The sequence below is a fragment of the Lynx rufus genome, unplaced genomic scaffold, assembly GCF_022079265.1.
Source record: "Lynx rufus isolate CCGP_SWC_20201006 ecotype Redwood Valley unplaced genomic scaffold, mLynRuf1.p SCAF_10, whole genome shotgun sequence".
NCBI lineage: Eukaryota > Metazoa > Chordata > Mammalia > Carnivora > Felidae > Lynx > Lynx rufus.
In genome coordinates this window covers 68864877-68882405 of record NW_025814824.1, presented here as the reverse complement: position 1 = coordinate 68882405, position 17529 = coordinate 68864877, and the positions used below count along the sequence as shown (strand labels likewise).

Here is a 17529-nt window from a genome sequence, read left to right as displayed (position 1 = left end):
TCTGGGAACCCGACTGCCAGGCCTCCAGCCAGCAAGCACAGGTACTATATTTCAGAAGACTGTAACTATCTCCATGCCTCCTCACCCTTTCTCCCAATGTCAGGCCTAGAAGCTGATCCAGTCGAATAAGGAAAGTGAGGTCAGAGAGAAGTGACTTGCTCAAGGTCACACAAAGATTCAGTAGGACAACCAGGACGCGGTCCCAGTCTCAGGGCCCAGAGCTGGTTTGCCATGAATAACGGAGGCACCTTACTACAGGGATATCTGCAAAAACTGATCCAAAGCTCCAAACACTCAAGGATCCAGTGGATAGGAAAATAATCTGAGGTCCTTGGGCCTATTCACTTGGAAATGTTAGATTAAAAGGTGAAGAGTCATGAATTTCAGGACTTTTTAAATGTCCAGAACCTTTGACTCAAATGAAATTGTACATGAAACCCAGCGTATAACATACATTAAAACTAAAACTACTGTAATTAAATCAAGGTTAGGGTGGTGTCCTTCAGGGCTCCGCCTTTCTCTACTGAAGTGTCCCAAAATCACATTGATGATTCTCTTGAACTGCATCAGGTGCCATAGAATGACCACTGCTGTGATGGTGGACCACGCACAGGCTTTGGATTCAGAAAACTTAACACCGCCATCCTTGGGCCAAACACTAACTCCTCAGAGTCTCAAATAGAGAAAATAATGATTACTCATACCAAGATGGCGTTGGACACCCCAGCGTGTATGTGAATACACTGGGTGCTGTAGGCACTGGACCAGCAGGAGCTCATCCAAGAATTTGCTCTTAGGTAAATGAAAGAAGAATTACTAGAAAACTGGGTGGACTGCCTGTTAGCTCTATTTTTGCTCTACTTAGCAATCCATTCTCTTGCAATCTCTTGAGATTTTGAGGGTGGATTCTTTTTTTTTTTTTTTCTTAATGCGTGAATTTTATTTATTATTTGGAGGATAGTTGACACACAATGTTACATAGGTTTCCATTATAGGGATGGATTCTCACAGGTCTGCTGTGGCTCTTGATAATGGATTCTAAAGTGCCCAGCAGTCAGATTATGACCACAGTGTCTGTGAAAGCTGGTCAGGGAAACAAAAGCCACTGGCAAATCTTAAGACTTCCCAGGCCAGAAACCTCAGTGGCTATAACCTCTCGACCTTCCAGTATCTCAGATGAGTTTCTGAGAAGTCCAAAGCTCTTGATTTCCCGCAAGACGTTGGGTGTCCTAAGAACATCTGGCACATACATAACCCAAAGGCCGAGTCATGCAGAAGACTACCCTCTGACCAGTCTGTCAAGAGTGGACCTGCCCACAGCCATGCCCAATGGTGCTGTGCTTGCTGTATTACATTCCCTCCCCGGACCACCATCTGGCCTTGCACTTTCTGCCCTGTTTCATGTTGAGGGCTCTTGGATCTTATCCTTCTCTGTTTCAATTCAACATCTGCCATCTAGGACCTTGTTTCCTAGGAACACAACTCCTGGCCTTAGGGAAATCCTGAGGAGCAAGAACCCAGGTGAGTTGGCTTGGACTAAGTCAGTAAACTATTTGTGTCTCCTCAGGCAACACAAGGCTTTTCCTTGTGCTTTGCCTTCGACAAACAAGCACAGACTTGCCTGCCCTACCCGGAGACTGGGAAAACTTAAAAATGATGGGCATTTGCAGAGTGACCCATACAGCACTATTCAGATGTCAGATTTTGTATTTCTACTGGTGGTGTGGAGCTCTAATCGACTCTAGGTTCTCTGATTTTAATGCTTAGTAGAAAATAATTGATCAATAAATACTTGATCACATTAAAGTGAACCCCCTATACTAGTCAGATTAAAATATTTGCTGAAATACACAAATAGCTTGACATTTTAAGTATTCTGCCTCTTGGATGCTTTGAATAATGAGGTCTACCCTTTCTGCAATAACCTAGTGGTCATGTTCTTCTAAATGAAAGGTCTACTTGGTCAGAGTTTCTTCTGTGGTGCCGGTTTTCTAGTGCAGGTAAGAAACACACAAAGGACTGTATTTCATTTGGCAGCAGAAGTGGTGGGATAAGGCCAAGATGGCTCAGTCACTGGGAGGAGATACAAACGTGCATGCATTTCTTTCTCCTTGGCAGATCAACCAGCCAGGACCTCGTCAGGCCACGACTGAAGACATAAATCTAGAAGTCTCTACTGAAAATCCACCACCCTGACCCCTGAAGTCTTAAATTTCTTACAGACCCATCCCTTACAAAAGAGGCATCCTTGAGTATTTTTTTCTCGGAGGAACATTTACGTTTGAGGGTAAGTATAAATAAGACTACAGCGGCATTCAGAATTTTCCAGTGCGCCAAGGGACCCAAAGATCACAGATGTACTGGAAGATGTGGAATGGGAGAAAACTTTGTGGCAGCGGCCACAGGAGATGACTGTTTGCAAATTCCTCGAATTTTGAGTTTGAGGAACTGGCCTCACAGAAATGTCGCTCCTTTAGCAGAGGGTAAAGGGGCACGTGTGAGAGTAAGTTGTGAAAGGCAGGGAGAAATAAAGAACATGGAGAAACCTTGGTCTTGTGTAAGCATTTCCATCTCAGATTCTTAAACTGTGCTAATGGGGTCTGTATCCCAGGACCTAGTTCCCCCGCAGTCCTGTCTGATTGTCACCCCATTCTCACCAGAGAACAAAAGGACACGGGCTTCTAGAGCTGCAAGCCTGCCCAGGACGACCATTGGCCACGGAGCCTCCTTACATTTGACATTTGGAGCTTGGAAAGAGTTCTCCCACCCGCGGTCTCAGTTGTTCCTCTCTGGCACCCTGGGAATAAACACGCTGTCATACCCATATCCCAGATAAGAAAGCCAGCCCTAGCCTGCCTGCCCAAGAAGAGAAAAGCCCATTTGCTGTTATGAAATAATATTTAAACTACTTAGGGATACACGGAGTGAAGAAATTTCCTGTCACACTTATGCTTTTGGAAAACAGCATTTCCAGAGAGTAAGCAGAACCAAAACTAAGTATTAACAGCCTAATAACCAGTTTTAAATGGATGGAATTTTATGAGATGCCTGAATTGGGCACGCCACGATTCTAGGCGAAGGGACTAAAAATTGTCATTTTGATTTGTTTTTCTCAATAAATTCTAGTCCTTTCATTAATCTTTATTAACGGGATGGTTAGAAATGGAAAGCATAGCCAAAAGGATGCTTAAATTCCTCAGAATTAGAGTAATGTGACACGTAAATAAAAGTTCTCTCACTACAAACCCCAGCCCCTACCAAAGTCTGTCTTGTTTAGGGAATAAAGTCATTTTTCTCCATTAAGCCAGCTCTATCGAAGATGTCAGCATCGAATTGGAGCCACTGTAGGCAAGACTGCATTGCAAGTGTTTTTGCAAGACTGCAAATCAATTGCTTTGACCTGAAGCACTTCTATGTAGAACAGAACGGAGAGGCTGTGCTGGTTGCTGGACACTGCGTGGGGACACACAGGTGGCAAAGACGGCCCCAGAACTCTGGACTAAATGAAGTGCTTATCCACCCCCTAGTTTTGCAGCTGAGGACATGAGGCTAGAGCTGGTGTAGGCCTTAACTGTCCCGGGAGCTTGGGGACTAGGATCGGGGCGGCATTTCCAGAGCAGCCTGCGTCATGGTGCGGGGGGGCGGGGGGAGGGTGCCGCAGCTGGAGAAGTGTCTTCTGGGAGGTGAAACCCAACTGGGTCTCAAATGTAAGCAGGAGTTACAAAGGCAGGACAGAGTGAGGGATGATAGACTTACTGAAAGCGGGAATTTCCGGGTGTGGAAGGGATTGAGCGAAGTCCGGTCTGTCTGTGGAAGTGGCTGGAGGTTGGCAGAGAGAAGGGCAGGAGCCAGATCAAAGACCCTGTCTTCATTCTAACAACCTCTACCTGCTCCGGGCCAGCAGCTGGCTGCTAGAGTGCGGGCAAATCCCCACCAGCCGTCCACTCCCACGCTGGGGACCCGCACCTGCTCTCTGCGCACCAGTACCCCCTCAGATCTCGGTTTCCATCCAGACCAGAGCTCCCCCTTGAAGTCCCCACCCACCTCTCTCCATCCACTCTTCCACAGGAGTAGAAGGACATGCTACGAGACATCTAAGGGAGAGAGAGGGATGGAGGCACTGAGGAGACGGCAGTAAGAGAAGAAAGGCCGCGCGTTCTTACCCCTTAAGAGAGTCACGCACTCTCCTGTTCCCTTCAACGCTTTAGTCACAGTCCCAGAAGGGCGGAAGCTGAGGAGACCGCTTCAGGCCTGCCGCGAATGACTTATGGAGCAAGGTTGAAGCGTGTGGGGTTCCTTTCCGGGGCTTGTCTCCTGCTACTACTACCCAGCCCTGCAACAATGCTGTCTTCCACCCCAACCCCTACATGCCATGCCGAGGCATCAGTATTTGGTGCCTGTGTCGTGGGCGCTGCATTACTGGCGAAAGACACAACGAGTTGTCTGGAGATGATGACCGTCACCTCTCCAGAGTGGTGCCCCTTTAAAGGAACTGGTCTTCACAAATAGACTTCTGACTTGGGGAACAGCAGCACTGTTTTTGCTTACTGTCTTTGATAATTTGAAAATTTGGCGGGGGTCGGGGGGGAGCATTTGACTGCTTTGGGGAAAACAAAGCATCACAAAAATTCTGTACTTGCTTTGGCTTCATCTATTGCTGGAGTTGGCTAGTATTGCCTCACGAGAGCAGAAAATGCATATCCCTTCTCAACCCCTTGGTCAATGACGTCAACTTGGCGGTTTAAGGACAGCCCTGGAGGGACTATTTGCACCACAGATAGTGGCAGATACTTCAAATAATCACTGATTCCATCTCATTCCCGGGAAGAACCACAAAAAGTCAACACTCAGAGCAGGAAACGAACTTCCTTGTACAGATGATGTGCAGAATTCCAGTAGGTGGGAATGACCTGAAAAGCTACACAGGCAGGACCGTGACACCTTTCACAAGCACTCTCCCAACAGCCTTGGAACACACATCACTTTTTTTTTCCCTCCAGAACAGGTATTCTTTGCAGAGTACGATGACAAGAGACCTCAACGTGGAATCAGAAGACACGGGTTTCTCCATGCCTCCCCATTAATTGGATACGTGTCCTCCCGAGTTAGTCTTCGAGCCTCAGTTTCTACATGTCTGCGATGGGGCTGACAAACTACTTCCCCTTCTGATCATGAGGACTGAACAAAATAGTAGCCGTTAAATATAGAGCAAACAGCAGATAGTAAGATGAATAACAGAGTCGATCTAGAAAACATGGGAACTGTCTTGCCAGTCATATGGAGAGTTCCTCCCCTCCTTCAAGGGCAATTCCATACCTCCAGGTGGATCTACCATTGCTCCAGTGTTAAGCTGGCACTTCCACCTGCCCGAGCCATTGAGATCCGTGCCCATTCAGAAGAACTGTGAGGAAGAAGGTCCAATCGCAGGCCCTGTCTGCTAGAGGTGCTGGTGGTGACTCCCTCCGGAGCTGTCACAGCCAAATGCCGGCAAGCACAACAGCTCTAGAAACTTTTCCAGCTGTAACACCTTTGATCACGGGGGATTCTCTAGACTCGTGAAGAAACAAATCCTATTAACTGTGCTGCAAGCCTGCTTTCTTCCTCTAAGATCTCTGGAGACAGACTTGTCTGTTGCTGGGAGCCTTAAAAGACAAGTCATAGCCGAAGGTCCGAGGGCAGGGCTCTGCTTATTGTTCCTTCATAACAAATCACTCCAACACGTAGTGGCTTAAAATAACCATGTTAGTATACTCACACGTTTTGTGCATTGGAGATTTGGAGAGGGAGCAGGCTCGACTCTGTTCCCCAGTATCTGAAGACTGAAATGGGAAAATTCAGAGGCCGGGGGTGACTCAGCAGCTAGGGACCGGAATCATCTGGAAGCATCTCCACTCACATGTCTGGCTGTCGGCAAAGACCTCAGCTGGTGTTGTCAGCCAGAGACCCTGCACGTGTCCGTCCTTGTGGCCTGGGCTTCCCCACAGCATGGTAGCCGCACGTTTCTTAAATGTCAGCTAAGGACTCCAGAGGCAAACGTCCCAGATTCAAAGACAGAAATCCATCTCGCTCTCCAGCGCCGACCTTTATTGCCCTGGCCACAGAAGTCACTCAGCCACACTTCTGCAGCATTCTGTCCTTTCTGAGCAAGTTGGGTGCCCTGCCCAGATTCAGACAGAGGGGAATCAGAGTCCCTCTCGATGGGAAAATGGTAAGGTTCTGGAAAAGCATGTGAATGGGAAGTATTATCACTTTCATCCTTAGAAAATCCGGTCTGTTGCAGGGGCGGCAGGTATTTATCATGCAGGGCCTTCGCCTTCCATCTGTAGAATGTGCAGAGCTACAGCTTTGACATCTGCCCTTGGCCTCTATAAGAGGCCGCTTCTCTCTGAGCCCAAGGCTGGGTCACATCCATCATTCCTTCACTGTGTCCCCATTAAAAGGATTTTGCAAGCAGCTTGGGAGCCAAAGCCGTGACTTGTTCATCTGGAATCTCCCATCCACATGCTGCTCCTGGCACAGAACAGAGCCCAGAAGTAGCTATTGAGCTGGAATTCTTATGGAATATATAATAATTTTAATAAACATGTAATAGGACTTCTTCCATGCCAGGTACTGCTTCTAAAACTGCTAAACACTTTAGAGATATTAACTCATTTCATTCTTCAGGGTGTTTTAGGAGGTAGGGACAAGTGTCATCCCCATTTTACAGACAAGAAAGCTGAGGCACAGGCAGGCTTAATGACTCGCCCAAGGTCACTCGGCTAACAAGCAACAAAGCCAAGATTTGAACTCGAAAGCCTGATGGCTAGAGTTTGTACACTTAACCACTATACCATCCTGCCTCCCAGGGTATGGGAAGCCCTTTTCAACGAAACAGGCTGTTCGAGTTCCCATGCTGACTCTGCCACCTCCTTGCACAAATGCCAGTTCTCACCCCTTTCCCGGTGTCCACACCTTCATCAGGTAACATGAAGAGACTAGATCTCTAACGCCTTCCAGGCCCACGATATATGCTGTATCTTCATGAATGGACTGAGCTGGAAGCCGAACCTTTTATAATACAAGTTTCTATGTTCCTCCAGAAAGAGCTTAATGGGACTTTTCAAAGGTTATTGAGGACCCAAAGTCCTGGGATAAAAAGCTGTAAAGCAGAATCCAGCATTCACTTCAAGTCGTGCATCCTGGGAATAGACGCTGAGCGCCAGCTGGTGCCGGGGCCACGTTAGCCCATGGTGTCACAGCGAGTCAAGATACACAGCCCCCACCCCTTAAGGAGCTAATGGCTCGGAGGGCAGTGGCAGTGGGGGAGGTAAAGTGACCAGAACACAGAACCAGGAGTTACGAGGCAACAGGGAGATGAGAGCGATAGCGGGGATGCCATGAGCAAGCACAGCCGCGGGATGCAGCTTTGAGAGGAAGATAAAAAAACTGCATGATTCTCATTTTGTGATCTTGGCCAGCTGAGACTGTTCTCTGGGACTGCCCAGAGCTCTGCAGGCGAGGCAGTCTGCTGAGACGCGATGTTCCAGTCCACACTGTCTTTTCTTGACATCAAATGCTTGCCTGACCTCCACTCGTTGCTCTAGCGGGCTTTTGGAGCTCCTACTAGGCCAACGAAAAGAATGAGGGCAGGTGACCCCGGAGTGACATTTTGATCCCCTTTTAATTCTGATCTTGCAAAAGCCCAGCATGACAAGAAAGAACGTGACAGATGGATGGCCGCGTTTCCCCACTCGGCACGGCCACCGCCAGGTGCCTTTCCACTTGAAAGGGGCCGGAGGGAGGAGCACAAGGCCTGGCGAGGTGGGCCTGCAGTAAGGAAGCAACAGGCCAGGAAGAGCCTACAAATTGGATCCCGCCAGCCCGGGCTGCCTGTGGCCGGCTCTGAGGCCTGAACTGATGGGCCGTCAAAAGCCGGCACGGGGGGAGGACTGGTGAAAGGTAAATGCCTTCCATTTGTTCTGCTCGGCAGGACTGGGAGTAGCACACGGAAAGAATTTGGGTGTCAGATTTTTATCCCGAAAGCCTCACTTGGATAGCGGGCTGTTTTGCTTCCATAGCAATCTGCTTCTGATAGGATTTCCCTCCCGTTTTTAAAACTCCCTTGCTTCGCGCCTCCCGAGAGCAAAGCTTCGGCTCTTCTTCATCCTTTCTCTCCCCCACCTTCACAACAAGGACAGCGGCCGGCCGTGCTCTGACTCCTACTAGGTGGAGGCCCCTCTCCACCCTTGGGACTAACTGGAGACCCTTCTGAGACCAGTATCACCATTGGCTTTCGCGAACGGGGCCGTCGGGCTCAGAGAAGCGAAGTCACCGACCCGGGCTCCCGCCGCTGGACAGTGGCAGGCTCACCCACCCCACCCTGCTGCGAGTTCCCGGGACCTGGTGTCCCCTGAGCTTCTCCAGCTTATCATTCCTACTCACTGCACGCATGTCAACACTGGCTCGGGGACGTTTGCAAGCAGTTTTGTCGCTTTAATAAAACATTTTGAAGGCACCTGCGTGGCTGAGTCGGTTGAGCGTCCGACTTCAGCTCAGGTCATGATCTCACAGTCTGTGAGTTCAAGCCCCGCGCGGGGCTCTGTGCTGACAGCTCAGAGCCCGGAGGCTGCTTCGGATTCCGTGTCTCCCTCTCTCTCTGCCCCTCCCCTCACTCTGCCTCTCTATCTCCCCAAAATAAATAAACACTTAAAAAATTAAAAAAAAAACAACATTTTGAATTTTCCCTGAAAAGGGCATTTTTCTAGGTTTAACATGGAGTTGGGGTTCTACTGTTATTTAATAAGTAGCAGAGGTTCTGATTACCCTCTTGTTGTCTTATTTGGTATCACCGAGAACTTGCTACATCTACTTCAAGGGAATAAAATGATACCAGAATAGATTTATGGAAAATGAAAACAGGAACTGGCAAAGTCAACGCTATTTCACAATTATTTGCTAAAGGAGTTTGCAACACTTGGATTTAGTTGCTTTTCTCTCTCTCTCTCTCTCTCGTGCTGTTTCAAATGAATTAGCCTGAATTTAAAACATCTTGAACTTGCCAGAATGCCACGTGCCTAGCCCGGAGGAGGAGGAGGAGGAGGAAGAGGAGGAGGAGAAGGAGGACTCTATGAAAACTCCCAAGTATTGATTTTCATTTCACATGCTCTGCTCCAATTTCCCCTAAATCGGGAAGCTGATTTCTCTGTAACCTCAAATGAGCTTGAGCTGCCTCTTTAGAGAACAGAAAGAACAATATCCCCTTTTAAAGAGAAGCCGCTCCTGCTGTGGTGTAGGGGCCACCCGTCTGCTCTATGGTCCAAGGACAGACTGGCGAGGCTTCGAAACATCTCTGAACCTCGGCATCACCGTTTCTGAGTCCACGCCACGTGCTCCAGAAAGGCTGCTGAGAGGCTAATCTATCCCCTGTCAGTGAGACACGTTTGTGCAAGAGTTTTAATTCTGCACAAGTTAGTGAATGGGGCGATCCCGGGAGCCATCATCACAGTCATGATCCGGAATAGAACTCAACAATGTACAGGCACAACCCTAACTGCACCTCCCATGCTTAAATGAAATAGTTTCAACAGGACTACCTCTGATCTGGTTCCGGCAAATGTGTAATCTATGGTAAGACTGCATGTTTATGAGTAATTCCAGGAGTTCGTGATGACTCAGCCAAGGGCCTGGCTTAAACTGACCTTTGGTACTAAAGGGGGGGGGGGGGAGCGAAAAAGATTCTTAGTCATTCATTCATTCATTCAACAAACCTTGGGTGCCTTTTACAAGGAAGCTCAAACAGAAGCCTTAGATAAGGGGGAAGGTAAGCATTTAAAAAGCACAGTTGACACAGGCTTACCACATGTTAAATATTCATTTACCAAAGATGGGTGGGAAATTGCTCCTCAACTTTCTGAGGTCATAGAGAGGTAAGCCACTCACTTTAGATATCATTTTGGCCTCTTACTTAAAGCAGGTCCCAGAGCTTCCTCTCATTTCCTGTTGGACCATCTGATGTAGGTCTGCGTGAAGAGTTGAAAATGGTCAAACATATTCTAAATCTATGCACTACATTAATCTGTAACTTACCTATTTCCAGGTAGATTTTCTCCAGTTCTCTCAAAGAAGATTCTGCAATGAAAAGACATGGAGTGGAGGACAGGACATGAAACACATATATGGCCTTTTCCGGTGAGGGTAACAGGTAACAGGAGGTCTATAACTTGCCTCCTTTGCAATGGCCTGGGGTACCCGGAGAGTCTCAGCCGGTCCTTCTGGGCTTGAATCTTCTTAAAAGATTAGGTTCTACCAGCCTACCACCCTGACTTGTGCAAGCCAGGCCTTTTTAGGGATATTTGATTGGTCTCTTGGGCCACAGAATTTCTTTCCTGGCCTGGGCTTCTCCCCACTCCTCTCTGTTTCCTAGGTGAGGGTGGAAGTGCACAGGAGGAACTTCCTGGCAAGCGAGTGTGGAGGTGTCCTGTTCGTTAGACACAGGTACCCCAGCGTTTGAGGGAAAGCTCTTCCCTGAAAGGATGCTGAGAACTGGGATACCCAGGGCATAAAGAGGGTGCACAGTTTTCTAAGTTTTAGCAGTAGCCAGCGGGGTACAGAAGAAAAAGAGCATATGCTCTTTGGGGTTATAAAGCAGGGTGCTTTTACTAAGCTTCTCATTTCAGTTCAAGCCACTCAACTTCTGACTCCTCATCTGTAAAATGGGGATGATAATAACCCTTAAAGGTTTCCCGGGAAGACTATATAAAGAAACTACTGTCTGTAAAGTAACAAGCCTCATATCTGTGCAGAATAGCAGGCCTGGAAATAGTAGTTAACATCATGGCCCTGAAGGGGCACAACATTTTCCCTCAGACCCTTCTAGATTCTTTGGGCTCATCTAGTCATCACATTGACATAAGACAGATAAACAGGAGAAAAAACATTTTCATACATATAGGAGCCCTATAAGAACATGAGATCCAAGGGCAGCCAGGGAACTGAGGCTTATATAACATCCTAAGCCAAGGGAAGGGGTACTGGTCTGAGTCTGGGTCTGGGGTCAAAGGGCAGGAAGGCCATTCGTTCATAGGAAGGGAGAGGTGTTTGGAAAACAAAGTTGCCTTGTGGTGCAGATAAGTTTCTTAGGTTTAAAAGAAAAAAAAGGGGTATCTCTAGTAATCATTCTCTTCTTGGCACAGGCCCCCTTTCCAATGCAAATTTAGGCGGTTGATGGGGAGGAAAAGACCTTTTCCTGAATCTGCTGCGTTTTAACTGCCTTTAGCTCAAAAAAGCCTTATGTCAAAGAGACATATTTTGGGGTAGCAAAATCTGCTCCCTTTTAGCCCATTGTAGTCTGTCATAAATACTAATGCAAGCAGCAGGCATCATAAGCTGCCAGTGTCTCCCAAAGCCGTGGGGACAATGGGAGACCAGCCCACTGCCCCTCAAGCCTCCTGCTCTGGCCTTTTTCTGCCTTTTTCTTTTCTTTTTCACCTCCTGTCTTTCCCAACTCCAAAGCTTGTTCTAGGCACTATCCACCTCTCCCACCGAGGATCTTCTCCCAGTCTTCATTCTGACATGCCTACCAAGTCCATGTCCAAAGCTTATGGGACAAAGGCCTCCACCATTGTTCTCAGTGAGCCATCCTCGCGTCTCCCCCCCATGTGCCCAGACCCATGTCAGCTCCCTCCTGTGCTACAATGCTGGCCTCCCTGCCTCTGATCCTTCTCCCTGCTGCAACCCCCATCTCTACAACCCACAGACCTTAACAAGCCTCTTAGGTATAACCTCTGGAACGACGTGCACGTACACCTGTGGGTGCTCAAGCTGATCCACTGAGCACAGAGAGACAAACGTCAGCACTTTATGTTATATCTCATTCATTTTAGTTTCTATTTGTGAATGTTTTCAAGCTGACATTTACTGAGCACTTACTCTGCTAAGCCCCATCACAGCAGCTCTGGGGCACCATCATATTTTAGAGGCAGGGAAACTGAGGCACAGCTATGTACAGTAACTTGCCTGTGGTCACACAGCCAAGAAGTGGCCAAACTCATGCTCATAGAAGTATTCGTGTACTATAACGTATGTGCCTCATTTATGAATAAAGGTACACAAATTAGGGCTGAATGCTTGAAATATATGCATATATATGAATATACGTATGTGTGTGTGTATATATATATATACACGTATATATATGTATGTATATATATACGTATTGTATATATATGTATGTATATATATATGTATTGCATATATACTTATGTATATATATATACGTATTGCATATATATTTATGTATATATATGTATATATATTTGCTATGATTATGTAATTAAAAGTTTTAGATTAAATCCATACTTTTTATCTTGGTCTTCCAGATGTATTCTGTCTGGCTACCACCTACCTCTACACTCTTCTTTCTAGGGACTTCCCTCCCATTACAGAAACACAGGGCTTCGAGTCTCCAGGTGTTGGAGAGTGCTCTTCTCTCTGAACATGATGCCCCTACCTCAGGACCTGTCCGCACAGGTGAGAGTTGAACCGCAGGGGAAAATTTGTGCTTCAATGGGAACCTGTGTTGCCCAGAAGACACCTTCCAGGTGATCTGGTTCTGATTCTAGGGGAGCTATTTTACAACTCTGGAATCGTAGATGACCGATAGCAATGCAAAATAATCCTTGTTTATAGACATGTAAATCCTGTCCTATCTACAGAGGTGCAACGGGCTTTTCTCCTGACCGTGAAAGAAGCAGACTTTGCCTCCATTTGCACATTCATTTCAATATTCCTCATCTAGACGTGTGCCAGCCTTTGGATTCTTCCGGTTTTAACATTCGCCCAGTTCCCTCACTGACTCATGAGCTACATGAAATTTGGAGCACATGGCTATTTTCTATCTGTATGGGAGTCATAATATTATCCTTATTTGAAAATGATCATTAGCGAAAGTGAGTTTTGACCAGAGCCCATGCTCTTTGCTCTCATCATGTTCATCAGCCAACCATCACCGAACACCTACTTAGTTCCAGGCCCCCGTGTTGGGTGCTGGGGGCCAACGATGAGTAAAACATGGTTCATACCATCCAGCGACTCCAGGTCACAATACTGAGACAGGCGGAACACACATAGAAGCTGTGGGAGCAAAGTGAGGAGTCCCTAGCCCCCACTTGGAACATGGAGAAAGTTTCCTGAGAATCCAGTAATAATTAAGATAATAAGATAATCGCATTACAACAAATACTAAACTTCAATCCAAAAACATTGGACAAAATATAATTTTATGGTGACTGGTACTTAAGTGAAGTGAGGTAAACCTTGGCAACATCTGGTTTCTTATGAGATGTTAGTAATGACACTTGGTCTATGCTACATTTTAAATAACAATGTACCCTTTTCCAAAGAATATAGATCAATGCTTCCAAATCCCGTGTACATAACTGATTAGTTGGCCTTGTTCAAAAATAATCATCAAACAGCCATCCCTATGGGGAAAAAAAAAAGTACATAGCTACACAACAACGGGACCAGGCCAAAGGAAATTCAAGTATGTGTGGATTTGAAATTAAAACTAAGACACACATATATCTAACTGAGCTCAGGACTGGTTATCCCCATGCAAGCTCATCTCTTCACCAGGTCAACTGATTTTATTCATCTTTGTATTCCAAGTGCCATGCCCAATTCATTTATTCATTTACTCATCCATTATCTGCTGACCCCTCATTCATTCTAAAATCTGAATGCCCATTTGGGTCGATAGATGCTTGAGGGGGTATATAATGAAAGAAGACTCAATTCTTGTCTTCAAAAGTCTCACAGCCTTGTGGATAGGGATGGGGGGCAAGGTCTACATGTAAATACCCATAAGGCAAAGTAGTTGTGTTCTACTCTAGGTTATATTTAGAGGGAGGGAAGAGCAGAGTAGACAGTGATAACTTGGGTGTGAGTAGGCAGAGAGGTTTCTACCAAAGCGAAGATGCAAGGTGAGGCTGGGCCAGACAAATCTGACATGGAAGCTCATTCCCATTTTCAAAAGCACGTGTGTCAAGAACATCATTAAAGTATAATGTTTGCAAAGCTAAAAGCATGCCTTTCCTACACATATAAAACAGTGTCAAAGATTTCATTCATCTCCTTAATTAACAAGATGTTAAAACTAGTTCAAATGAGAAATTAATGTAAGAGTAAGATTCAAGATTGGATACAAACCTGGTTAATGTCTCACAGGCCAAAAAACAGTGATCTTCCGGTTATTTAGAGAGGATCCTGACCATGTTGCACTTACCTGTAGGTTCAGCAAGCTGGGCTAAACACCCTACTCAACATCCACCTGTCTTGGGGTTGTGTGAACCCCTCCAGTCGAGCTCGCAATGATCCTGGCAGGGAAACTGATTGGATGACAAAAGGTCTCAACCATCCTTGTTCTTTGTGTCCCTTTTTCCTAGGTTTTACTTGAAGGATATAATGAAAGTTTATAGGAAAGAAGTATTTAGGCATTTGGTATTTAGTAAAGGGAAACACATCATATTTTAAGGTCCATGGTGTCATAAAAATTAACTATAATTTGGAAATAGGTGTTAGATCATACTGGGTGTTCTCCCAGTGCAGTTCTGGGCTTTGAGCCTTGATTGGCTTTCTAGTGACTGGGCTATTACTATAAATTCTATAAGGGCTGAAGTTAACTTGCAGTTTTCCTTTCCTTTCCTTTCGTTTCCTTTCCTTTCCTTGTTTCCTTTCCTTTCTTTATTTTTCTTTTCCTTTCTTTATTTATTTTTTATTTTATTTTACTTTTGGTAGAGATGCAAAATTTCTGACTGTATTGAGCTCACATGGTTCGCACTACAATGACCTCAATGGTATTTCAATGGCAGCGAGTTTACCCAGTTTGGTGCTTTTCCATGTCAAAAGTAGTGGTGGGAACAGCACAATGAGTTGATTTGCCAAATCTCACTCTCCCTCCCCAGAGCTTTGAGAAGATTCAACCAGCACAGAATAAGAGAGGGGCTGGTGTTTTTAAGAAATAACTTGTTATGACTGACAAGTTATTTGGGGCATGGGGGCAATGGGGCAAAGTGGTATGAACAAGTTGTGACTTGTGTTCATGAGCGTGCAGATTCTGAATCCTGGACCTGAATGAAAGGCAAGGGATTACCCCCAGGCAGGGGTGGGGAGGTGTTAACCAGAGTGAGACGTAGTCCATTGTGCATGTTAGCAGGACTGCTCTGAAATATTGGGGGCATGACACTAACCTGGGGGGGATGGCGATTATTCTCAGGTGGATGATAAGGGCTTGAGTATTTTAGAGAAATATTGAAATGGCAGAATTCACAGAGTTGGTAACAATTCATTTGCGGAGGGAAAGAAAAGCTGAGAATCTCTCGTAGTTTTTAAATGTGATTATCTGAGAGGAAAGTGGTGTCCTTTAAAAAAATAGAAATTAAAAGCAGGTTTAGGAAAATGGGTTGAAGATGACAATTTTGGTCCCAGACATAGGCACTGGTAAAGGTTGAGACATGTCAGTGAACTGGAGAGAATCAGAGGGCCTATTGGCTCTTTGTTTTCCACGATGCGCCTGCCTTGGAATAACATAGCCCTTGTAAGTCTTTATAGAAGCAACACAATCTGAGGCTCGCGTCGCAATTCTGGCAGAACGTGAAGCTTCCACGGTCCTTTGGCCAATTATTTATGAGGATTTGAGTACCTGCCGTGTGTCAGGCATGTGCTAGGGACTACTCAAACATTGTCTCTGTCCTTTGAAAGTTCAGAGTATCTGAGAAGTTAGCAAGAGCAGGTAAGAGTGGGGGGCCAGGAGGGGGCAGGAGCGTCACAGAGAGGAGCCCACCCTTCTCCTGGCTGTGGGCATCCACTCTCTCCAGGGGCACAAGGTCAGCTGGCCACAGGGTTTATGTGCCGCCTTCCTCTGATACAAGAAGTCACTTGCAGGAGGAAGGGGAGAAAGTAACTAAAAATAAAGTGGTTTCTGATTTGAGGCGTTGTGACAGTCTTTAGGTCATTTTAAGGAACAAGTGCCTGTGTTCATGCAGGAAGAACTTGGAAATCAGCAGCCATAGATGATTTGAGTCACAAAATGTTCAAGGCCTGAACCAGGCTTCTAGACATCCTTCAGACATTGCTTCTCCCTAAGGGGAAGAGAGAACCTAATTTCCATTCTCTCTTCTCTCCCCTAGTCTCCCTCTCTCTTCTCTCTCACCTACCCTGGCGCCCTGCCTCTCTCCCTCCCTCCCACCTTCCCACCACCTCCTTCTTTCTGGAACATGGGTGCTAAGAAATAAACTGATTTAATCCCCTTACTCCCCAGTCCATATAGCATAATATCACCAAAAGTTCAGGTTTAGGTACAAGGTCTGAAGCCTTTTAAAGGCTGCGTATCTTTTCCAGCAGCCCTTATTGGAGGGAGGTGAGGCTTTCCAACTACCCATCTCAGTCTCCCAAAGACTACCCTGTCCGTGAAGCCTCAGCCCAATTAGAAATGACCCTCTGTCCTTGAAGCTCGCATCACGCTTGACCTGCATCTCTCTTTCTTTTCTGTTTCTCATAAGAACAACCTGCATAGATAGTGAGTTTCACTGTGGCATCCCTAGTGCCTGGCATAATACCAGGAACACAGCAGGTGCTCATAGTCTTTGATGGATGAGGGAATTTACCACTGACTCCTCAACACCTATCACAGTGCTGACCACCTACGAGGCTCTCCGTGGTTACTGAATGAATGCATAAACATAAACTCAGGCTTTTCTCTCTAACAGATATTAGAGACTGGGTGAGTGGTTGCTGTATGGTTACTCCTTCCCCACTCCACTCCCATCCCTGAGCCCAGGTTAGCACTTTGTTAGTACTGGGCACAGACTGAAAAACACTATTTTGATGAGGAACTCTCTGTACTTGGCAACTTTCATATAATTCTAAAATTATTCCACAATATGAATTAATTACAAAACTTAATTTGTTTGTCCTTTGGAAATTTTCTTCTACCAGTTAACCACCAGAATACTTGGGAAGTTCTGTTTTATAGCTCTTTTCATTGAGAACCCTGCTTTTTATTTAACAATTTACATGTATTTATGTGAAAAACCATTTATATAACATTCATCCTGTGCCAAGAACCATTCTGGGTTCTTTATAAATATAACTCACTGAATCCTCGTAAGAGTCCTGTGGTAGTGATATTCTCTTCTTACAAATGAAAAATTGAGGCATGGAGGAGTTACATAATAGGCATCAGGAGGCACCAGGCAGCATAACGGCTGGTCATCTTAGGATGTCGTTCTTTTCCTGGGACTTCTTTTCTCGTGTGCTGAGACACAGTCTCTGTCCATTCAGCCTGAATAACGCAGTGTATGAGCTTCTGTCACGGCAGAGCTCCTGAACAAAGGCAGTATCACACAGCTCAGAAAGAAAGGCCACCACGTTTGATTGTCCCTGCACACTTCATGGAAGAAAGAATGATCTCTCTCTCCATCAGTCTGCACGCGAAGCCAACTTCATGTCCATTCTCAGCTACTGAGTCCCGGCCAAAGGCTAGCCTGG

General features: G+C 46.0%; 1 long non-coding RNA gene across 1 annotated transcript; it reads left to right on the top strand.

Moving 5' to 3' along the window:
• The first annotated feature begins 10084 nt into the window (after nt 1-10084).
• Nucleotides 10085-13992, top strand: LOC124526427 (uncharacterized). Its single transcript, XR_006965667.1, has 3 exons — nt 10085-10170; nt 12406-12510; nt 12696-13992. It is a non-coding gene; the product is annotated as an uncharacterized LOC124526427 (long non-coding RNA).
• Nucleotides 13993-17529: the final 3537 nt, after the last annotated feature.